Below are 23372 nucleotides of genomic sequence, written 5' to 3'. Positions count from 1 at the left end.
TTCACTTTGTGTTTTGGTGTCAATTACCGTATTTTCCGCACTATAATGCGCTTCGGAGTAAAGGGCTCACCTTCAATGAATGGCCCATTTTAAAACTGTTTTTATATATATGGTGCACCGCATAATAAGGCGCATAGAATAGCAGCTACAATAGTGGCTGCGGTTTGCGCAATGCATCCACTAGATGGAGCTACGCTAAAAAGGAACGCAATGCAGCTTCTTTTATATCGCGCTTTCACAACCGCTGCAGCAGTAACAATTTCCTGTACGAGGTATTGTTGTTTTAATCAAAGGAGAACACAATACAAGAAATTGCATTGTAACAGTACTGAAACCAAAAGACTTTTCCTTGCTCAGGCATTTTTCAAAAGTCCATTACAACAGCTGAGTACACATGAAAGCGCACCATCTTGACAAATGGTTCCAACTGGCTTTTATTGCTGAATCAGTACGGGGCCTTTTGTCTTTGATGCTGCTTTTGTTATTGTTATCGTGACTCTGCAATGATTAATTTCGTCGCTGCGACTGCCAAAAGTCACCACGTCGCAGAATTTGCCCACTGCCACAACAGCATGCTGGCACTGTATCTACCCCGGTCAAGGATGACGCCTCGTATTGATGTCCAAAAAACGTTTACTGGTGGAACGCCGTGAAAACTGAAACACATTTCAAACAACAATCCAAATTACAATATCTTGAACAAGACATGAAATAAATAAACACACCTTGCACCTTGGTCAACCGAAAGTAGATCAAATTAAATCACGTAGACCACACGGGTATCGTAGCTCTATCTCTGTCTCTCTCTCTCTCTCCCTCTGAAGTTGTCTTCTCGATCATTCTCTTTAATTCCTCGCTATCCACGGCACGTGACCCGGAAGTGATTCTTCACAAAATATTCCAAATAACATAAGAGGATTTAAAGAAAAAACAAATATGAAAGTTCACATAGAAATATAAAGTACTTTTACAAAACAACAAGCCTAAATAAATTGTATTTCCGTTGTCATGGCAACCAACGACTCAATATTGGCGCCAGTTACAGGTACTGAAAATCAAATAGCTTTCTCTTCGATTCTATACAGTATGTCACAACATGCCGATTTGAATCACATTTGAGTTGTTTTGGGGGGTTTTTGGGGTCAAAATGGTGATCCCAAGCTATCTGTGGGAGGTCAGGACTGAGCCGTACGGCATCTAGCAAAAAATCTGCGAGGAACTGACTCCCAAAACACCACATTTGTCTAAATGAAGCTCCTCAACTCACTTTGAAATGTTCTTTTGACTCCAAACTGACCACACGGCGTGATATTAATAACTAAACGGTGAGTCGGTGAGTTATTCAGCACATAACAGAGGATCGGTCCGAAAATGAAAAGAGATGACTGAGCAAGCTTGGGAGTATGTGGAGCTTTACTGTATTTTTAGTGGACTGTCATCTTCACGACAGAACTATTGATTTTACTTACAATGGCCATTAGATTTCCTCTCGAGCTGATGAAACATAAACGGGGAAGGTAATTCTCCTGAAAGGAAGCTTCATTGCGACACTGCAAGTGCGCACAGCTAATACATTTTTCATAGTGTGGCACCCAACTGATTGATTTCCTTTTCATCTGAAAAGTACGGGTCTGGGAACAATGTGAAGACAGACATTGTCAAAGAGAGAAAGCGCGTGATATATATGTGACACTTAAGGAGCGGGAGGAATTTATTGCGGGTACCGGCTTTATCCAACGTGACGCGGCAATCTCTTGTTTGCCGTTTGTGTCTGGGATACGTGTTAAGGGTGTTGAGAACAAACAATTGTGACACTTTCAAAAGCCACTGTACTGAATTAGCTTGAATAACGAGCACTAAAAAGTTTGATGTGTCATCAAATTCCTGATCATCTTCTCCATGAAGCCTGACATGCTAAATAATTGAAGGATGCCAATTTTTGTGGGAATGCCCTGTACAAAGCAAAGCACTTTCCATAAATTCATACTTGGATGAATCTGAAACGAAAGAACTTCCACACCCTCACCTCCATGCATCAAACACCTTAAGGATGAGCAAGAATAGAGATCCAGGGCTTGTGAACTAAGCGATACCGTACTCGTGTCTGCACTTTGTCCATCATGTTAAGCGGATGGCGTGACACCAGGGGAATGAAAATGTGTCAACAAGCCACGCAGGAAGCTGACGGTAGCCATGGAGGTAATGACATGTTTAAGCCGAAGTGTGCATTGAATGTTTTATGAGCTGCTATTTTAACAACTGGGTGAGGGCAGCATAATCTGTGGTGCTTGTAAGGTTGTCTTAAGAGTCACTCTATTTTGCTTTTTTTAAAGATACACTACATCAGGGGTGCCCAAACTTTTTGGACCGAAGATCTACTTTTCAATCAACCAACCTCCCGCAATCGACCCACTACGGCGCACACGCGTGCCGTGATGAGCAACAGCCTGAAGCGGAGGATTGCGATGCGCTTTTGCAGGTCCGTTACGCGTTTTTGTAGCTCACGCGTACCGTTTTAAAATGACCTCCAGATTCCCATTCTTTACCCCTGCCATCGGTAAATTGTACATGAAACAAACTGAATGAGAATAATGAGAACGATAAAAGCTATAGCGCAACAGCTCCGATCACAAGTTGCAATTGCAGACTGCTGAGCGCTAACAACTTCCGGTGACGCAGGTCACGCGCCACTGTGGGTTAAAGATTTATTTTTTTATGAAAGTGATGTGATGATTAGGGTGCAGTGTGCATTCGCACAAAAATTTATATTACTAACATGCACAGAGACACACAAATGTTTTTTTTTCCTCCTCTATACCCCACGCGATCGACTTGGGATCAATCCGCGAGCTACCGGTGGATCGCGATCGACGTAATGGCCACCCCCGCACTACACAATCTATCTTCTTTGGATCCAATATCAGACAGTCCATCCCACAACTTCAGATCATTCGAGCAATAAATCCGATTGCTACGATGTCTGTGACCTGCTGGTGAAATCCAAAACATAAAGACATTGCCCTTCCAAATCCACCAAATAAATAGTGCGCATGTTGCAATTAAATGACGCTCTTCCTTGACACCCCCCCCCCCCCTGCCCCTTCCTTACATCCCAATCATATAAGCCACACTCCAAGGCTACGTAATTACATAGGCTTGGGGGAACGGATGGGCTCTGCTTGCCATAAAACAGGGGGCTTAAGTCATCTTATGGTGTGAAGGGAGGCATTAGGGAGAACATGGATGTTCTTGTTGGGTCGGTGTTACAGCGTTTTAGATCAAGTCATCTTTAACTGTTCCCCCGCGCCACCCTGTGACGCACGGCTGTGCAACCAGTGCGTTAGCTTGTATCTCTTTTAATTCGAATGCCGTGTTTGCTCAGCTACAACAACGCGCAGGTGCACGAGCGGATAAACGCCTTCCTGCGCTCAAATCAAGCACAGGCACCTGCGACTGAAACCGCACGCCAGCACAGATGTTACCCCCCCCACCCTCCCAGCCCCCCCCCCCCCACCCCCCGCGAAGGATGTCAAGGATATGTCCTCAGAACTTGCATCTTCATCCGTCTTGTTCAATTGCCGCTTTAAACAGCCAGGACACCTGCTCGCCTACTTGTGAAGATTGACACAGACTCTGGTGCCCCATTAATGACAAAAAAAAATAAAATTGTGAGTCACGGTCCAATTGGACAAAAGTGGACCAATTGATTGGCTAAGATTTGCTCTTTCAGTCAAGCGTTGTGATACTTAACTCATGATTTCTTCCATATGATATTGCTGTTTTGCATCCTATGTATGGATTGGTGTAGATCAGGGGTGTCAAACCCATTTTCATCGCGGGCCACATTTTAGTTACCATTTCCCATGGAGGGCCAATATGACTGAAATCATATCAAGAAGTCAAGAACAACAGTTATTTCAACTATTCAACTATTCTTGAAGTTACCGTAACGGGATGTTTGGCAACAAGAAAATGATGACATTGTCTCTCTTGTTTATTACATATGAGAATTTGAAGCAAGCCACCACATCATATGATGTGGTGGACCAGATCTGGCCCCCGGGAGTTGACTTTGACACCTGCGGTGTAGATGAATTTAAATGGCCTGTGCAGAGTCCTGGCCTCAATCCAGTAGAATACCTTTGGAATGTATCACAACATTAGTGGATGAGAAGATTTGTCCTGATAATTCTGTACGCAAATCTACAGTTGTAGACATTGTACGCATTGGATGCATTGTACAAAGTAATTCATCACTGTATCATTATAAATCACTGTCAATAATATGATTCCCTTTCATCTATATTTGGGAGTCCTGAAAAGGAGCTGCTAATATAAGTTGGCAGTTGGTGGATGAAAGTAATGTTCTACTTTTTAAAGTGTGAAGATGATTTTTTTTTTGTGGCCGCTGATAATTTGGTTTAAAATGTGTATTTCCTATTTATAACAATACATATCCTATCTCCATACATTTAATGCTTTTTTCCCCCTAAATACATTAAAACGAATACAGACAAAGCTGAAGTTAGTATGTTGGCTTGGCCCTAGGCAAGTGTCGCTGTTCCTGATGTAGCCCCTTTGCAAAATCAATTGCCCAACCCTGGCTTAAACTATATATTTAGGCATTTACTCATTTCGGCTTTTCACTCATCATGGCCAGGCGTGTCACTATCCCGTGCAAATTGCGCTGGTTACAATAGGACTCTAAATTGTCTTGAGCGTGAGTGAGTGAGACACATGAGGTGTCACAGAATTACTGCGAGGGTGCATGACGACACAAGTGAAACCAAGAGAGTCTTGCAGGCAAATAAGCGAGATAATTGGGAACCAGTCTGACGTGAAGCTGACAACTGTAGCATACGTGTGTGTACGCGTGTGCGTGTGTGTTTGTGCATTTGTGTGTAAAAAAAAAAAAAATCTCATTCGAGATGGCTGTATTTGCTTCAAAAGATAAGATTAGAATCTAAATGTTGTGTTGTACAGTATCTGACTTCTATCAATAATACAGTGGAACCCCCAGAGAGGAACACAGTCTGTTGTTTGACACTGGTTGACTTCCAACTTCATACACATGTCAAGAGAAGTAAACCACTTTATGATAAAAGAAAAACGATCATAAAGTAAAACTGCTCCACCTTTCAAGACGAGGGGTAACAGCAAATATTTATTGGAAAATACTGTAGACGGTCACTCAATGGTGTTTCTTCAGTATTGCTGGAGGGAGTAAACGTCTTTGTAAACGGTTTTAAGAAATCGATTGTCAGCATGCTTGGTTGTGAAGTAGAAAACACAATCAAACAATTGTACTTTTAAGGTGTACACCGTCACACAATTAGCGGAAATAATATCATTTGAGAGAAATCCGAGCCAAGAGCCCAATTAAATCAAACCGCACGCTGGCTTTTCCATAGGAGGCCGCACCGCTTTGCACACACGGTGCAATTAAAGCGTCTGCCTCAGTAAACAAAGCTAAAGTTGCATCAAAGGCAAGTTGATTCTCAGTGGATATTTACCACCCCGAGCAGACAGTAGAAATCCAAAACTAAACAAGATCTGAGACATGCCAGCGAGATACTGGCAATAAGAATTATCCCGGGAAGACTTTTATGGATTCCTCTACATTTGAGCCACGCTTGATTTAAGCCGCAAATGAAAGTCACAGTCAAAGTCAGCTGATAATTAAGCACACACTGTGCTCGTGCGTGGGTGATGCACCCATGCGTGTCCTTGAGTCTGTCCAGACTGCTCGGCTTGTTAATGGAGGCGGACCAGCTCGGCCTTTATGAGCCAAGAGATGCATGTTGGACAGCACGGCATCACCCCAAGTTTTCTGACTTTTAACCGACCTGAATTTTAAAAATGCTGACAAGTTGGTAGAAGTCTGTACGCTTTATCAACTTAGCTGGAGTAGTTGCTGTCGGGGGCAAAGTGTCCTTCTTTACCCCGGGTGTTAGTTGAATTTCGGATGGTGAGGATGTTGGTTATCCAAATACAGGCTGGAGTCGATGAACAGTACCTTCGAAGGGTATGACGTCTCTGATCCACTGGTTAAAGGACACTTTGATTCTCTCCTCTTTCATCTCAAACTGCTTCAAACAACAAAGTGTGTGATGTGTTGTGTTTATTATTTTACTTTATGTTAACTGTTTTGTTAAGCGCTTTGTTACAGCTGCCGCTGTTGTGAAAGCGCGATATAAATTAGCATGTATTGTATTGTATTGTTTATTTGCAGAATATTCCGGGCACCCGCGGTTTACAGAAAATGGTTGCGGATCACGAGTGCACAGAAACAAGGGATTCGCAACATATTTATATCATCAGAAGTTCAACTATTTTGCTGAATTTAAAATGTTATCACATTTTGTTGCCCTGAAATTTTGAGTTTACCCAACTTTTATTTATTTATTTTACAGTCTGGAGACTCTAAGTCACCGGTGTCAAACTCAAGGCCCGGGGGCCAGATCTGGCCCACCACATCATTTGATGTGGCCCGCGAAAGCAAACCAAACATGTTGACTTCTATGATGCTGACTAAAATTTGTACCCACATTTCAAATTCTCGTATGTAATATATAAGAGAGCAATTGTAAGTTTTCTTGTGCCCAAAACCCTCATGACAGTAACTTAAACTATAGTTGAATAGACCATTATTCTTGACCCTCTTATACGGTTTCACAGTCATAACGGTCCTCAAAGGGAACCGGTAACTAGAATGTGGCCCGCGACAAAAATGAGTTTGACACCCCTGCGCTAAGTCGTTCATAGCTGTGAATATGTCATCAATGTGTGCCCTGCGATGGACTGACAACCAGTCCTGCCAAGTCAGCTGGTGGAGAACGGCCAATCAGCAGCACCTCCACTCCGAACAGACGTAAACACGATGACATACAGTACATATCTGTGACATGTCAAAGGCGGTTGAATTCAAAGCATGACTGATGGCAGTCATCGCGGCGGCTCGCGCCTTAATGGTGACAAATAAACACACCGCTGCCCTCATCGCTCACAGACAAGGTGCCCTTAAATAAAATATGAAACAAAAGGAGAAAACGATAACGTATTTTCCTCACGCTACGATGAAGTCGCTGCATTATGAATACCGGTATTTTTTCTCCGTGCATCACTCATCGGGCTGACTGACCGGCAAAACGTATTTCGAGTCATCGGTCTTACTTGTTCTTTTATGAGCTGCTTTAACAAGGTTTAAGGTCACTTTATGCATCAATACATAAGGTCACTTTATGTATTGATGAGAGCTTCAAGTCAGACTCAAATCACTCTTAAAGGCAAGGTCATTACTGCTTGGCAGCAAAATCAGCAATGACATTTAGTATGAGCTAAAACAGACTCGGGTGGGGTGTTTTGAACATGAATTTATTCGAGACGACATCTGTATGGACTATATAAAGAGAAGATTTTGGAGCAAGGCTTTAAAATAAGCTCTTGTAGTACTGCTCCCAGATGATTAGCACATTTGGAAAGGTAATCATCAGTCATGGTGCTTGTGGAGAGTTTTTGGGAGGCATCCGCAATATTTCTTTGCTTTATTGTTCCGTTCCGTTTAGCTTATCGGTTCTCTGGTCCTCCCCCTCCTGCTTCATCCCACTTCCAACAAAGATTTCCCTTTCCAGTCAGCCGCCTCCTCTTCTCACCGTTCCAAATGCAAAAATAAATAAATAAAAAATAGTGATTTACGTGGCCGCAGGCTCCCTGTGCCGTATCCATCCAAGTTTCAGCGCAAGCCTTTAAGTGCCCATTTTGGGGCCTTATTGAAACCGTTTGAAAGCACAAAGAGCCATTTTTCATGCGATCCGTTGCTGGAGACGAAAAGTTCACCGGTGTTTTATGGACTTTTGGATGTCCATTTGGGCACCTACTGGATGGTCACGTTCAAGAGGTCTTTGTCCTTTTATGGGCAAGCTGGAACTTCTTGGAGACATTTTTCAGCGCTCGGCGGGGTGCTTTCGGAGCTCATTTGTCCGTCGGGCCACCACGCCTGAAGAGCTCGTCTGGTCTTGATGAATGGAGTGCGGTGCCTCGCTCCTTACGCGGCCATCCATCAGCTTCTCTCCAGGTACGCCATTAAAGTCCCAGTTGCGGATTTCAGAGCAGGTACCATATAGCCAGTACGTGACACGTCTGCTCCTTTTCAAAAATGACAGCATGACGTAAATGTTTGAGATCGACGTCAGATTTTAGAAATCATTTTATGCCACGTCGGATTGTACCAAGCTGAATAGAGCTGCTCTTGTTACCATGGCAACCACAGGCCTACTTTTTGGGGGGTTTGCGGTGATCGACGACAGTGGCGGACTAGCCGGGAGTGTTGCCATTGCGATGCAGCATTAGCATCAAAGCTAGTGCTTCCGGTGCGTTGGCTTTACTCTGTACTGTACTGGTCGCGAGTCAATCTCAGTGTACGTCCAGTACAGGCCGTTTTTGAATTTGCGTTTTTGTCTGTTCTTACATCCTTGCGATCTCGTGAAACGTCGTTAGTCATCACGAGTCCCATTTCGACTGAAAGTATGCATAAAACGAGGATGCATCGGTTGGTGACTTGTGATGACTTGGCTGGGAAAATATCCCAAGATGCATGGAGGGGGGGGGGGGGGGGGCTCGCTGAGCACTCACTTAAAAGGTTTCACTCAGCTGCCTGACTTCTGCACCCTTTCATTCGATCGACTTGCCAGAAGTTACCAAATATGGTTCCACTGTCATGAACTGTCGAGTCGTAGACATTTACACATTTCATTGCAAATCTTCAGAGCCCTCAGACAAAGACCACACTTCAGCCAAGTCAGGCGGGCGTCTCTCTGTGCGTGCTGGCCAGTCGGCTCAGACGCACTGAGGCCTAATTCTTCCTTTTCACTTTTATGTCAAGAGCACAAGTGGGGGTCGTGAGAGCATACAGTTTGTAGACTCCCTGTTAATAATTGCAGTGGGGGGGGGGGGGGGGTTCTCCTGCGGAAGCCATGATGATGTCGGTTATCTATATGGCGAGATTTTCTCAGGGGAATACGGAAAATATGAAATGAGAAAGTGAGCGTTTAAGGGAGGTGCGGCTTTAAGACATGACGCCGGAAAGAGAATTCATTTGTCGAGCCAAATCAATAGCGAAACTTTATGAGTCCATTCATGTCGCATCTCTACCCGACATCTTCAGGCAGATCTGATCTATATCCTTAGAATTGATCTGTATCATTAGAAGAACAAATTACCAGTGCTCCTTTTAATTCATCTCCATCTTTTTCTCTTTTGAACACAAAACCATGAGATGATGCATTTTAGTTGATTTTTTTTTTAAGCTGCTATTCTCAAGGACCCAGCTTTGAAAATGACCTAAATGTTTGGTAAAGTGGGCCTGTAACATTGTAACGAATGTGCTGTATGACTTCAGACTTTTTCACAAGAATTCTCAAGTTGCGATGGATTCAGCGCCTTGAGAATTAATTGGATTATTGCATAATGAGCTATGTAGCGCATTGCATCCATCCCTTAAATAGCTTTTGAAAATGTAGACATTTTTTTTCCTCAACTTGTTACTAATTCCTGAATGCCACTCAATTGTAAACCCCACGTGCTTTATGTGGTATTTCATCCTTCTCGCTGTATATATCACATCCTATGGCATGAGGTAGCATTTGTCTCTGTCTTCTATCTCCCCAAAGTAGGCGGAGTAATCAACCGTCGCCATCTAAACTCTGTGACATTGAATTCACCGACAGGCATAGGTTCATCCCCAGATACGCTTTGCTATCACGGGAGCTTCTGGATCCTATCGCTCTGTCTTCTACATGCCCCCCCCCCCCCCGCCCCCACCACAATGCCTTTTTCCCCCTCCACTTCAATTAACAGCAATAGTTTGACCTCTATGACTGTTTGGTAGCGGGTTTGCCTCTGACAAGGTGAGAAACCACCTGCATGTTAACAAATGGCGCGCTGGTACGGGGGATGCTCTGGTACAGCTGTGTCCCAAATCAAAGCACAACGCCTTCGGGGGGAAGTGACGCATGGGGCAGATGGAGTCGGAATATGAAGCATCTTATGGGCTGCAAAAAAATGTCTGCATGACTGGAATCAGGACAGAATTTGCAGGGCGGCCCGGTGGTCGGCGGGTTAGCACGACCACCTCACAGTGCACGTCACTCTTCCACGTGCACACAGAGGTGGTCAGACGAAGGTCAACTACAGAGCGACTAACACAACAGAAGTGTCACTGATATGTCTCTCTTGTCTTTGTTTATTCATTACACCCCCCCCCCCCCCCCCACCACCACCACCACCACCACGCCCCCTCCCCGGACTTCTCTCACAGTTTAACCAGCGTTTGTGATAAGTGACGACATCTCACTCCTGTTACTGACAAATCACAAAAGCTCTCTTCTGGTACACTTTGCAGCGTGATACATAAAAAAAATGGAAGTTCTACGTGACAATTCATCATAAGCCACACACACACACACACTAATCCATATCCGTTATCGTGGCATGCACGCTTTTCATTTGCACTGCGGCACGGTTAGACCTGTATTGATTTTTATCCCATTACCAACCACCAACCTTCCCTTTTGACATGCCGTGAGAAACCTTTTCACCATTTTGCCTTTGACTTCTGCATGTTCATAAAAAAAAAAAGGAAAAAAAAAAGCCACCATCTATCGTTGAGGTCCATCAGATCACGATAAAATGACAAAAGCTCTCACGATTGGTCTTGTCAAAAAATAAAAAAACTCCAACTTGAACACAATCACTGATGTTTGTCCACCTCGGATTGATTTCATTCATTTCATTTCCATATGGTATCAATCATATACATATATATAAACATCTATTTTGGGGGACAATAAAACCAATTACACGTTAGTCAAAGATCCGAGGACTACAACGGCCATTATTGCCCAGTGTCATCAATGCAAGTGCCTTCATCAAGATCACTTATTTGAGCGCATTATTCCAGAAGGCTTCCTTCAACGAAGCTTGACTTGATTGAGGATGCGGCTGACATTCAGTGACAATCATTTTCCATTGCGAGAAGTGGAGTGGGTGATGACGACACGCGGACATTCTCGGCCAAAAAGTGGAGCTCGGTGACTCTCTTTCTGTATGGAAGCGTGTCCGCGCAAACACACGTCTACGTCTGCGCCTCTGGCATGATTCCTCTCCGATTGAATTGATTCCGCCTCGGCTTATCTCATTAGCTTGTAGTGTGTAATCAATGACATAGGGGCATTTGTTTCGTGCCCGCAACCCGGCGCGCATTAGCGCGCAACTTGCCGTTGGAGCATTCCGGTTAGTCTACAGTTATCGTCGGCGTCGAGGCTGCACGCTCGGCTGAATGTCAATGAACCGACCCTCCTGGCGTTGGTTCAAACGCTCCCGTCGCAATATCCATGAGACGTTTGGCGTGCCGAATTGCAAAACGTGTGTGTACGCAATGCAGCCAGGCGCACCTCGGAGTGACAAACAACTTCTAAATCAATGAACTCCAGCTCAAGCAAAAGTAAATAATGAGATGTTCAATGTTTGTAAGTGGCTTTTCCTACTGTCTTCCCAAAGCAATCTCCATCCCCCCACCCTATATAATGGCATGAACAATATACTGTGTTTCATCATGAACAGGCTTGTTTGCTACTAAACAACCACTCCAGCAAGTCACATTAGGACCACAGATCACAGATGTTAAAGCAGACACACAAAAGAGACACACAAACACACACACACACACGTGCCTCAGGCCGAGCAGCAAATATCGCGTTTGCCAAATTCGCAGAGCCACTTTGATCGCTCCACATTCCACACGCAGCACCACATCACACAGATGCGTCACAAATGATGATCACCAATGCGAAAAATACCCATGGTGCATTGCACGGACTGGAACTACCGCTTTTGGTCTTTATCTACTTGAAATATTTATATATTTTCCTTTTGAGAACAAGCACTTCCTGGAACCATGCGCTTTCCAAGAATCTGTCAGGCTTTTAAAACATCACTAGCACTAATGCTAAAGTGGATGTAATATGCCATTCAAACGCTAACAGGAAATTAGCATTGACTTCGGGAGGGACATTCCTCCGAATTAACAGTTATTTACACACAAACACCGATGAAACACATATACACACGTTACATAGCAATATTCAAGGACACAAACTTGACCCGATCACCCAAAAAAGGGAATTTTCTTCTGTTTTTGTTGGAAGGATAGACTCCATTCATGCACGGCACCACACTGCCCCGAGGAGGCCATAATGTGCAGGAACAGATGATATTCTTACTTCACTTTCTTACTAATGTATTTTCTTGTTGTTCTGTCAAGTTATACATGTCAAGTCTCACCCACTGGGAGTCAGTTGAACAAATATGTTCCCCATGAACAGAAAAACAGATAAGGCAGGTTTCCGTCCACATTTTAATGACGTATTTGCAGGGCTTGTTCGCCGAGGGAACAGGTGACACGCATGTATTTGTGTGACTCACAGATGCGACACTTGAGCGTGTGAGGTAAGGGCACCAAGGGCACATGAAATGCCATGCAAGCAATATCGAAAACAATCATACTGACACTGATCCTGTCTGGCAGTTCAGCGACGCAGACCTCTTTTTTTTTCCAGCTTAAATTCTACCTTTTCTTTCATACCTGTTTAGTAGTCACAGCCTATCACTGCGATAGAGGCAAAGCGGTTGCCAGATTTTAAACGCATGTCATTTGTCCCCCCCAAACATAGCGTAAACAGACCCTGAGATTGTTGCTTACAATACATCATGCTCATCAAATTGAACATGCCAAAGTATGGCTTGCCGTGACAGTTGTTGACTTGTATTGCAGAAAATAAGATGGAAGTACGCTGGCCGCTTTACGTATATTGAATTGAATGCATATCCGGCTCATTCAGTCAAATAATTCTGCATGCTGAGATGACCTTGATTCATTTTACTCTTAGAGCAGCATCAGATAAATCTTTCATAGCCAATTGTATTTGACACTGTGTAGCTGAAATGATTGCACCACGGCAACAAATGAGTCCAGTTCATTCACCGTTCCCGAATGAAAACCCCCCTGATGGTTCCAATAGTGTTTTCACGGCAGAGATTAGCAACGTCGTCTGATCCAACATGTTGTGAATCGGGTTAAAAAAATAAATAAAGATTATGCTACATGAGAACTCTATAGTGATGTATGATTATCCTGTTCTGAGAAGGGCTGCCTATGGTCCGTGTCCAATGTATTTTATGCTAGAAACACAAAGAAAACAACTGGTGTTGTTTTTAGATAATAGTTGGACATAATTGGTAATCAATTGGGAAGGGCTATGGGAAGTTTTGAAAAATATCACTTGGACTTTGTGACTGATTCAACAAGGAAAGAGTAACCATTAGCCGGCTTGTGTGACAAAATCTAAATCAATAGGCCTCTGTGCTTTGAAAAGAAATATTTCTGAATTGAGCGAGATCAGTTGAGAACTGAAGTCTCTGCAAACAAGGCTGACCCTTATTTTGCGTTGGGGCTCTTTCCAACGAATCCGCATCGTTGTCATCATCGTGCAAAAAGCTGAAACAATACGAGAGATTTAAAGTTAGTTGAGCGCCTCTGTGCACGGTTAAATGCGTGCAACCACATTCATTATTTATTTTGCTTAATTATCCCGGCAGGCGACAGGATCAGTCAGGCTCAGACGGTTAAATCAGAATATGCTTCCGCAGTGAGATTCCTGAGGCCGCTAGGTGCATACACACTCATGTGGTGGAGTCCCACCAAAAAAACAAAAAACAAAAAAACCTTTTGGCGTGAGAAATCAAAAATAAATTCCACGACAAGACACTCAATTACTGAAGAATTTAGCTTCATAAGTGAATGTGGCGGGGCGGCCCGGTAGTCCAGTGGTTAGCACGTCGGCTTCACAGTGCAGAGGTACCGGGTTCGATTCCAGCTCCGGCCTCCCTGTGTGGAGTTTGCATGTTCTCCCCGGGCCTGCGTGGGTTTTCTCCGGGTGCTCCGGTTTCCTCCCACATTCCAAAAACATGCATGGCAGGCTGATTGGTCGCTCTAAATTGTCCCTAGGTGTGAGTGTGGGCGTGGATGGTTGTTCGTCTCTGTGTGCCCTGCGATTGGCTGGCAACTGATTCAGGGTGTCCCCTGCCTACTGCCCGGAGATGGCTGGGATAGGCTCCAGCACCCCCCGCGACCCTAGTGAGGATCAAGCGGTTCGGAAAATGGATGGATGGAAGTGAATGTGGCCTAACGCTGCATACTCGTGACATAACCATTTTGATACACAATTCTTTTTCATCGAAACTGGGGGATTTACAAAAAAAAAAAAAGCCAAAACCCTCCTAAGAAAATAATTATGAGAGCTTGCTTGTGTTGGAAAAGCAACACTGTTTTTTGTTGCTCTGTGGTGCCTGCCCTTGTATTTATCTAATCTCCAAGTCATTACTGAAGCCGTCCGTGGAAGGTCAATTTTTTTTTTATCACGCAGACGACGAAAAACAATCATGCTGTGTGTGCCAGCTGGATTCACTCACAAAGTTCACCCAGAAAACAATACAAATCATATAAACAACGATATTTTAAAAAAAAAACATAATTATTATATAATCATTAACCATTTGGAGTCTTTTTCCTCGAGTTAGATGCTTGACTCGTCAGCCACTGTGGCGATTGCAATCAATTTAACAACAGGTCTGTCAACAAAAGTTAAACGAGCCATTGAATGAACAGGAGGTGGCACCAAAACCTTCAGTAGGATTCTTGAAAGTCATTGAGGATAAATCAGCTTTTTCCTTGGTAACAATAGCCGCAATCTGATGATTCCAATCCAGCGCACCACTCATCGTAATTTGAAGTCATTATTTTAAGATTGATTTTTTTGACATTTTTGCTTTGTGTTTGTCCATTTAGTTTTTTTGCACAATATGAATACTCAAGGTGTGGTTTTAGTTATTTTTGTGGCATTTTCCTTCATACAGTGAAGTAATAGTAGAAATAGAAGTAAAAGTTTGTTGCACTCGTTTCAAGGTAGCATTATTACAAGTACGTTCTTGCATCCGGAAGTTACACTGTGAGATTTTTTTATTTTTTTTTAACTCAGACGTAAAAACCCGGAACAGAAAAAGGCCAATTATTACTCTAGGAATAAAGCACACACCACAAACTACATCTATAAAGGCTATTATTTCTTCAACAATATCGTGTGCCAGAAAAGCGTGAGGGATTTACCATGGGCAGTTTAAAGAGTCCTCGGTGTTTATTGGGTCGCATCCCAAAGATAAGGGCAGACTGTTGACAAGAGTTGACCTCTGCCATTATGTCAAATGATTATCTCTCTGCCTCCGGTGACCTCAGCTGCCCGCGGTTAGATAACATTTATGGTGGCTACTGTACGGTGTGCGCTGCATGCTACACCTCCACCAGACCACACTGACTGCAGGCGAAGCTCTTCTGCCTTCTATTGGATGTAATTGAATCAATCCGGGGAGAGGGGTGGGGGCCGGGGGGTGTCGTCTCTACTGTATGTGGGCTTTTGTATGTATTTGTGTGTGTGAGAGAGAGAGAGAGCGAGCGAGAGGAACTTTGCTCATTGTTTTTTATTTTTTGCCTGAAGACATAGTAGACTGTGTGTCTTTGTGGGGGTGTTGGTGGGGGGCGGGCGCCTTTATATGAATACGCCATGTGACGGCGCCTCCAGTGGGCATCCAACCACTGTCTCCTAATCTTTAGCGGGCCTGATGAATGCGAACACAAGTGACACTGCACCGCCAGCCGTCCCTAATACTACCTCCTATTTTCCAGGCAGCAGCACTTGCCTGAGGCTACGTGGCCAAGTACAAATACACATAATGAGATTATGCAAAAAAAATAAAAAAAATCATAAAGAACAAAGGGAGAGGGGGCTCATATGAATTGCTTGGCATTAGCGACTGAATTTGGAAACAGCTATACAGGCTTCAGTGGCAAATGTCAGATCATATATATTATTTAACCTTGACACAAATGCTAGGAATTTAAATATAACACATTGGGTTTTTTTTTTAAATATAAAATTAGTTGATTTCCTCTCTAATTTATGATTGCTTTTTGAGTCAAAAATGAAACCAAACAACTACCAGAAATAATGATTGTGTCAAAGATCCACTTCAGCGTTGTAGGTGAATAGATTTGTATATATATCCATTCACTGATTGTTTTGTTTATAGCAAATGCTTTTAACTTAATAATTATATGCGTGTCAAACGGCATGTTTTGTTTGAAATTGAATCAGATCGCCTAACCCCACCCCCGACCCCAAAGAGAAGTTAGAAAGAAAAATATCAACCTCCAGCCTTGGACAACCGTGACTATCAGCTGTGTGGGGACGTCCGCTAAGCCAGCAAAATCTGCGGCAAAATGTATCGGTTGTTACCAATGGCCATTCATCTAAATTTCTCATGAATCGATCACGCCGTTTTTACGTCACCCTATTAACGAGCAAACTCACTAACCAAGTAGCAACCAACTATCAACCAATCAAAGCCCAACTTGTAGCCTCATGCTTTTCACACTCGGCAGAGGTGAAAATGTATTCAGATTTTGTCTTGCATTATTTATCAGCTTGCTGGAAACAGGAGAGCGAGGAAGCCAATCGAACTTCCATCTGACTCGTGTCACCTCACTCTTGTGATTGTGATGTTGGAGAGGGCGACTCCTCTTCCTCATCTCAGACTCTTCACCCTTCCGGTCATGTCCTCCACTCTTGATGGCGGCCGTTGTCAGCTTGCCGAAACAAATGCTGATGAATTCATCCGCCGCGAGAAAATCCTGCATCTTATTATTCACTCGCCGGTCAAGGGGCTGTGACGCGCCTCGGGCAAACAACTGCAGTCCCGAGAGGGGGGAAGAACTGCCGGAGGGAAGGTAACCAGGCTTTGCCAAGCACATGGACACGTTATTCTAATAATACCGGAGAAGTGAGATGAAATATTGCAATCCCGATATCGTATTGTGAGCTCTCGCATTGACCATTGATACGCCAACATCGGGTATTGATCGTCTCACTAGCCGACACTGAATTTTTGGCTGACAATGTGGGACTAATAAATGTACAATACTTATGTCATTTTTGTAACCATTTGGCTGCACTGCAACTTGCCTTTTTTTTTTTTAATGAAGACTCATATAGACTCATATAACGCTGTCAAGAATGGAGCTGAGTGTCATTACGTTTGGTTTATTCATCCAAGTGTGACCACCTTAGAAAATGAACTCATCATGTTTGACAAGATTTACGTTGACAGCCAAAGTGTGTCAGAAAAGTTCCAGGACTGCTCCTCATCTCACAAAGGAAAGATTTACAAATCTAAACAGCAAAGTGGAAGTGACTCTTGTGAAGCAATCCCTCTGGAGTGCAATGCACTTTCCCCAGCCTTCTTCTCTTCCACACTTTGACACACTCCTGCAAGGCTTCTGTGACCTTGCAAACACTGCGGGATCTCTTTGTAGACTTGCTGCTTGATCTTCACAGCGGACGAAGTCGCTCACGTTGAGGAACTTGATCAACATGCATCCATCCATTTTCAACACCGCTGATCCTGAACAGGTCGTGGGATGGTGCTCTAGCCTATCCCGGCTGACTGAAAGGCGGACTACACCCTTAACCGGTCGCCGGTCAGTCGCAGGGCACATATAGAGACGCACAACCATTCACACCGTCACTGAGTGGGAACCGATGCCATGTTGCCCACACACAAGTCAGGCGAGTGTACCGCTACGCCATTTGATGAAGATTATTGACTTACTTCGGTCTTGGTAACGTTGCACTTTTTCGCTTGAAGTCTCTGGATTTGGTCTCTTGGTCGTCGTCATTGAGTGTCCTTAGCAAGTCTGGTCTCATGTCACTCACTCTTCAGTGCGTGACAACTCGATGGGCGATTATATTGAAGTGGGATTGTAATTAGGTTTAAAGTTTTATCACATACTTTGGATGAATAATTTACAGCTTTAAAAGCAATTGTGTTTCCGAAATCTTTATGCGATTGTTAAATGGCAAATTTTCTGATTGGCAGCTTTTATCACAATAATACTAAAGATCAAGGTCAAGGTCATCTTTATTGTCAAATATGCTTTATGTATAACATGCAGCGCAGATTAAATTTCTTTCCTCTCAATCCTCAGTGCAAATATGCTGTGCATTAAACACACAGCTAAAGATAAGATAGCAACTACACTGTATAAAAATACATAATATGTCATCTAAACAATATAAATATAAACATGAGCCATCTCCTAGCCATAATATTAAATTGTCGACAGTTACTTGGGACACGGAGTATAAACGCAACCTTTGGACAATGAGCCGCATCCTTTTTTTTACCAACAATCAACGTTTGATGTCTCTCTGCAATTGTTCATCCATCCATTATCCTCACAAGAGTCAAGGGGGGTGCTGGAGCCTATCCTATGGTTCACAGGGCCGCCCTGTGCAATTGTCTTTTGGTAAATTATTTAACTCTTCTCTTTGATGGTGCTGCATGATGAGTGGTTAAACATTAGTATTGCAAATTATCCCACGGTTTCCATCCAATTTTATAGCGTCTTTCCTGCAGCCACAACTATTTTGTACAGAGAGTATATTGTCCAATGGAGTGCAATTCCCCTACGGTCAAACAAAGCACACACGTGTGCATGTAACTGAAGTTGTGGGTGATTTTAGAAAACAATGTCTCCATTGTTACAAGCAATTGTTCTTACCAGTGAAACAAAAGCCACCAACACCACGTTTGCAGAGGAGGATCGATTTTATATTTCGAGATTTTGAGCGTGCACCACTTGCATGGTGAGCTTCCACAGCACCCACTACTGCCTTTTTCCCCTACGACTCTCTCTACAGGTGAGATTAAATTACAGGCACCGACATGCTGCCCCCCATTTCAAAACTTCCACAGTCTTGTCACCAGCTTATCAAAAATTTGTGCACAGCCCAATCCCACCTTCTTGTCGGGCTTCATACGTGTTCTTACAATGTGCAATGACGTGTGAAATGCTGCACAGCGATCAGAGATGAGCTCTGTGTGTGTGCGTGTGTGTGCGTTTGCGCGCGTGTGTGTGTGTGTGTGTGTGTGTGTGTGTAGCCACACTGCCCCCAAGTGATGCAGCGAATGTCATTATGTTTTACAAACATACTTGCGCAAAAGATAGCCATGACATTTTAAAATCAAGATGAACAGAAAAAAAAATAAAAAGAATCATTCCCTGTTGCATTTCTTCAGCGGTAATTTAAATCATGCCAAGACGAGGAATCAAATATTCAAAACCTTATCTCAGTCTCTCATATTTAACAATAAATAAGAAATTGAAGAGAAAGAATTTAAATTGAATTACGAAAGAATTGTATGAACAATAACTGCAGCCTGATGTTATAATGCTTGTGGGCCGAAAGCGACGAATGCGGATGACACGACAAGGTGTCCGCTTCCATAAGTGAGATGCGGATGCTATTTGCTGACATTGGCACACTGAGCAGAAACTAAATATATGCACAGTCAAAGAGTGCGCTGCCACGGGAGTATGCCGGCACCAGTGTTGCAAACAGCTGGGGGGGGGGGGGGGCAACACGCGCGCACATTCAGGATATACACAGCACACACTCCTTGCACTGCATGGAAGCTATAGAGGCAGAAGACCGGCCGAGATATTTTTATGCGTTTGCCGTCTCAGAAAAAAAAAAAGATAAGCAGATTAAAACAGTGGCAGTTGGATTAATTGAGGATGTCATTTTTCATAGCTGTGTTATTTCATCGGATGGATCGAATGAGGAGAGACCACAGTCGTGGTTCATTCCACCGCCCGGCGTGTGAGTGGCAGCGCCGGATTGAAATTGCTCCCGCATCGCACACGGACATGTATAATTATTTCGAAAACGAGATTAACTGAACATTATACCGATGAGTGAATACGCTGAGTTGCATTCATCAGTAGGCAAGTGAGTACTGGTGTCTGTGGCACATATATTGAAAAAAAAATAAATAACTGGGGGAGCATATTTTACCCAGTGTGGCGCATGTCATGCTGGGTGTCAGCTGCCTGCCACCGGACCAGTTCAGAACTTCCAGGCAGTTGGACTGATGTGTACCGACACATGACTCAGGATTTAAAATTGGACTTCAGACCTTTGGCACCATATTCACACCATGCGAGCTTTTTCCGAAGCTACGAAATGTCTGAACCCACTGCAAAATTACACATAGTGGTGCAGGTAAATAAATATTTGGATAAACTACAGTACAATAATAGAGAAGCCCATCTTGCTTAACAGTGGCAAAGTCAGAAATGCAGCAGAACCGTAAACTACATTAGGAGGCTTTTAATCCCCGAAGGAACTCCTCGATAATCTTAAATTTACACAGATAAGAATCCGTCCACCCATGCGGCCATTTTCGAGGCCGCTTGAGCTCATTCCAATCGCGGGTGAGTGGAGCCGGCCGACTGCGCAACTGCAAGGTACATGCAGACGACCGGCCATTGCGGCTCTTATCCGCACCTCACGGGTATAAATTGGAGTCTTCAATGAATCCAACATGCATGTTTTCGGATTATGGAAGAGCACCGGAGCATGTGGAGAGGATGCAAATATCACACGCAGTAAGGCCAGAACCGAGACTCGAACCCAAAATCTAAATATGGATGTTCTTTGAAAACAAAAGGTGTTTTTTTTTCATGACTTGGATTGTCTGATGAGCAGTTCGGAATGTTGCCTGCCTATTGGCCAAACATGGCCACTGTAGGATACGCTCCAGCTCATTGCCGTCCCTAGTGAAGCCAAGTGCTGTAGAAAATTGATATTTTATTTAACCTTGGAGAACGAAAGAACCCTTTCCTTCTTTGGAAAATGATGAATTTTACACGAAATGACTGCTATATATTCACTGAACGCCAAAATATACGTTTTTTCAAATATTTATTGCTTTAATCCTAATTTAGGATTAGGGCCAAATTTGACCCTTTGGGATTTAAGGGTAGCATTTGAGTAGCAGAATTTATAGGGGGCCAAATTTGACCCCGTGGGGTTTCTCCAGGGTTAAACAAAAACAAAAAAAAAGTTGACATTTTGACCATGGAAAGCCTCATTTCGATTTCCAAAACGGTTTCACAATCTGAAAAGGTCATTGGGAGACCCACAATAGATTTGTATTTGACTCTTACGATCTCGCTGTACTTTTTCCTGGCAGTAAGAATAACCTGACAGAAAAGGGCTGACAAAGCTCTGTTGAAGGTCTAAAAGTACATCCTGTCTCAGAGTCAAGGATCTTCCTTGGCAGGTAGCAGAAAAGGAATCGTACAGCCCACTCAAGATCCCCTTTCCCTGCACCTCTTTTTTGTTTGCCTCTACAGAGAGGAAAAGAGAGCGCACGATTCCCTTGGGGTCATGCGTGAAAGTGGGTCTGTCAGGTTTTGAGCTTGAGAAAACTCCCCGCCGAGGTGCGCAGCCTTCTCGTAAAATGCAACTTCTATCTCGTTTATACATCAGACTGCGAATGAATCATTTTAGCTCTCACAATCCATAATAAAAAAAAAACAAAGAAGACCTTATGTGCATCGCCTCAGCTGCTCAGTTAAGAGCAAATCGCCAGCATGCTCATCCCAAGGATGATCACCCCATCTTTTTCATCAAGACTCTTCTTCTCCTCGGAAGTGCTTCCCAAAGCCCTCCCTGCAGCAGGCATGCATGCAACACAGCCTCCTTCTCGCTCGTGCTCGCCCCCCCCCCCCCCCCAGGTCGTGCACAACCACAACCAAGGGACAAAGATGGCAATCTCCTCCTCGTCGCCTGATGATCAGCATGGAAATTGCCTCACGTCCGTCAAAACTCTTTTTGCATCTTTTCAAGTGGGACCGGATCAGACAAAGCAAACAGGCAGATACATTGAGCTGCTTTTTTTCTTTACCTTTTCAGCGACTTCAGTGTGCGGCGGCTCTTGTCACTGAGTGCGTGCGGCAGGCAAGCAGGACTCCCATTCATTCCTGGTTGTGTCCCTGCTGTGTTTTGCGTCCCTCTCCCTCTTCCTCCGGCATTCAAAGCATCCTTTTCTTGTAGTCCTTCACCCACGTGATGGAGATCGTTTCCCCCCCCCCCCCTTTAGACTCGCAGTATGTTTTCCTTTCTCCTGCGTTGTGTTTTATTCAGTGGATTCGTACCCCTTCTTTCTATTGCTCCCTCCCTTCTGCTTTTGTCCCCCCTCAGTTTCTCTCCTGCCGGCTGCTTGGCTGGCTAGCTGGTGCACTCTGAAGTCGGCGGCTCTATCGAGACGGATGAGGCGATTCGACGCGTGCGAAGGCATATGTGAATGTGCTTATGCTAAGAGGTGGGGGGGGGGTGTGGAATGGCGGTGGTGGGGGCGAAAGTAGCCTCTGAGCTGAGACTGAGACCACCCCTCCCTTCTAGAGATGAGCTTTCTAATGGCATGTACCATTAAATCTCAGAATAGGGTGGCTTGCCGCTCGGGGCGGGGGGGTGGAGGGGGGGGGGGGTGGAGAGGGTGTGAGTGGAAAAGAAGGCTGGTGACAAAACACATAAAGACAGCCCTGTTTAAAATGTGTTGAAACCCCGCCCCCCTCACCCCCCCCCCCCTCTACTACTTCCTCGGCATGTCTGTCACTGGTGTTATGATGAGAGCGCGACGTCCTGAGCGTCCTCCAATGGAAGTTTGTTTTAAGAGAGCATATCGCACACGCTAATCGTAGAAGAACAGAGAGGATGGCTCATGTTGACAGTCGACAGTTGTGTCATAGAAAAAGCCTTCTCTCATCCTTCAGTGGCTTGCACAACTGCACAGATGTGCGCGTCGGGGATTGGGTGGGACAAGCGGCCGTTTGCTTTCGGCGCCAACACATTCGCTCCACCTGCACAATTTAATGGGATATAATAAAACTGCCTTCAAATATATGATAACGGTTAGTTTTTAAGTTTTTTTTTTTTGAGAATAGAAATTTCCAGACACACTTGGAAAAACAGGTTCTTATTTAGAGCTAAATTAAAAATATATATATGTTAAATCTAATCATATCCCATTGCAAGGCATTTAAAATGAAACTTTTTGTTGAAATAGTTTATACCAAGAAACTTGAGTTTAGAATTTAATTAGTAGCTCATCTATTTTCGGTGCACAGTCTACAATATGTCTGCATTTAATGAGAATGAACAAATCATTCTTTGCCCAAAAAGCATATCGTTTTTTGCCTTTTAATTTTAAGGTCTGCGGGTCCATTGTGAGCAGCCTCTTAAATTACCTAAATGGCTCCTTTTCTTGATTAGGAACTACACTCAAGGATTTTTCTTCCAAAAAAAACCCCCCAAACAACAACACTGTCCTTTTCAACCTTTTAAGAAATGCAAGTT

The 23372-nt window shown here is 43.8% G+C and overlaps 1 protein-coding gene across 3 annotated transcripts in view; it reads right to left on the bottom strand.

Moving 5' to 3' along the window:
- b3gat1a (beta-1,3-glucuronyltransferase 1 (glucuronosyltransferase P) a) overlaps positions 1 to 22376 on the bottom strand; it is a 48844-nt gene extending 26468 nt beyond the window's left edge. For 2 of the 3 annotated variants that reach the window (XM_086125557.1, XM_086125558.1), the window contains exon 1: positions 21922 to 22376. The gene's annotated coding sequence lies outside the window, so the exon portion shown is untranslated. The remainder of the gene's footprint in view (positions 1 to 21921) is intronic. The other variant, XM_086125559.1, reaches the window with a different exon arrangement.
- Between the last annotated feature and the right edge of the window lie 996 nt (positions 22377 to 23372).

The sequence above is a fragment of the Hippocampus guttulatus genome, chromosome 12, assembly GCF_054856545.1.
Source record: "Hippocampus guttulatus isolate MCC_2025c chromosome 12, RoL_Hgut_1.0, whole genome shotgun sequence".
Lineage (NCBI taxonomy): Eukaryota > Metazoa > Chordata > Actinopteri > Syngnathiformes > Syngnathidae > Hippocampus > Hippocampus guttulatus.
Note: the sequence above shows the minus strand (reverse complement) of the source record. Positions and strands in the feature narration are given on the sequence as shown.